The sequence below is a fragment of the Pogona vitticeps genome, chromosome 1 (genome assembly GCF_051106095.1).
Source record: "Pogona vitticeps strain Pit_001003342236 chromosome 1, PviZW2.1, whole genome shotgun sequence".
NCBI classification, from domain to species: domain Eukaryota; kingdom Metazoa; phylum Chordata; class Lepidosauria; order Squamata; family Agamidae; genus Pogona; species Pogona vitticeps.
The window spans coordinates 32,666,341-32,668,381 of NC_135783.1; the positions used below are offsets into that span (position 1 = coordinate 32,666,341).

The window sequence follows — 2,041 nt, forward strand, 5'->3', positions numbered from 1 at the left end:
GCGGGGGGCACGGGAGATCTGTCTCTGTGGCCCAGTGCTGCCAAGGCCATGGCCCGATACCAGGCCATGGACTGGAGGTTGGGGACCCCTGCCCTAAAGGACAAGCCTCAATTGGAGTAAGGGCAGTGGAAACAACAACAACAGCAAAACGCATACAAGTTAAGCTGGATGGTCCAGATAAGAGCAAGTGTTTTCCAAGGGATGCTTCAATGTTAAACTCAATTGCCAAGGTGAGAATAATTTAAACAGGAATAATACTTTTAAGAGAGTATTCTCAGTGGCTGCTCCTAGACTTTAAAATACACTGCCCAAGGAAGCCACATTGGCTCCCTCTCTACTGTCCTTCCATCATCAGGCAAAGACCTTCCTTTTCAGACAGGTTTTTAAGTGTTAAGTTTCTAAGGAATACTCTTTTTAAAAAAAGTTTAGATACTTTAGATTTTCAAAAAAAAATTTAATTCCTTTCAATCCTGCCCAGTCTTTAATCACACACACACACACACACACACACCATATTTTTTCCATGTATAAGATTATACTTTTGTCTAAAATCTTTAGACTAAAAATTTGGAGTCATCTTATACACAGAAGTAAGCTGAGGCAAAAAAAACAAGTGGAGGGGAAAGCAGGGATCAAAGTGACCCTGCAGGGCTTTAGTCCCTGCTTTCCCCTCCATTTGCTAAGCCTCAGCAAAAGGAAAGCAGGGATCAAAGTGCTGTAGGATCGCTTTGATCCCTGCGTTCCCCTCTGCTTACTAAGCAAAAGGAGGGAGGAAGGATTAAAGCAATCCCGTGGCTCTATAAGGGGGAAAGGGATCAAAATGATTGTGCATGGAATTGCTTTGATCCCTTTCCCCTTCCTTTTGATAAGCCATGCGGGGCTTAGCAAAAAGGGAGAAAGCATGGTTCAAAGCCATCCTGCAGCACTTTGATCCTTTTTACCCTACATTTGCTAAGACCCGATTAGATTTCTTAATTTTAGGTTAGAAAAGTGGGGGGCATCTTATACATGGGGTGTCTTATACACTGAAAAATACAGTGTGTGTGTGTGTGTGTGTGTGTGTGTGTGTGTGTGTGTGTGTGTGTGTGTGTGTGTGTGTACATAGACTACACTACACACACACACACATACACACACAAATAGATACAGTGGTGCCTCACTTAGCGACATTAATCCGTTCCAGGAAAAACGTTGCTAAGCGATTTTTAAAAGCCCATAGAAATGCATTAAAATGTGTTTAATGTGTTCCTATGGGCTTCAAAACTAACCTTATGCGAAGATCCTCCATAGGGGCCACCATTTTCGGTGCCTCTAAAGCGAGGACACACAGTGGGTGGCCATTTTGTTTTTTCGGCGGCCATTTTTAAACTGCCGATCAGCTGTTTAAAAAGGTCGCTTTGCCATGATCGCTTCCCTGGGATCATCGCACAGCGATTTTCCCCATAGGGACCATTGCTAAGCAATCGCTCTTGCGATGGCCAAAACCCCATTACTAAGCGATTTCGTCGCTCAACAGAGCAATCGCTAAGCGAGGCACCACTCTATTTTAAATTTTTAAAAAACTTTTTAAAGTTTTAAAAATTCTTTTTAATCCTGTCCAATCTTTAATAATTTTATATAATATAGTAATTATATATTATAGAGCCATATATGATTTATATATATTTATATATAATAATAATTAAAGATTGGACAGGTTTAAAGATAATTTTAAAAACCTTTTTTTAATTTAAAGTATCTAAACTTTAAAAAATAGAGCATGCCTTAGAAACTTAACACTATATATTTCTTTGGCATTTTAAACTTGTTACTGTTGCATGATTTCAATTGTTACAAGCCCCTTTGGGTCCCCTATGGAGAGAAAGCAGCATATATATTATATTATATTATATTATATTATATTATATTATATTATATTATATTATATTATATTATATTATATTATATTATATTATATTATATTATATTATATTATATAGGGGACCGAAAAGGGCTTGTAACAATTGAAATTATATTATATTATAGTTATAAATACAGTAAG

At 37.6% G+C, this 2,041-nt stretch overlaps 1 protein-coding gene across 7 annotated transcripts in view; it reads right to left on the bottom strand.

Moving 5' to 3' along the window:
* ESRRG (estrogen related receptor gamma) overlaps window positions 1-2,041 on the bottom strand; it is a 611,234-nt gene that overhangs the window by 516,584 nt on the left and 92,609 nt on the right. The window lies entirely within an intron of this gene.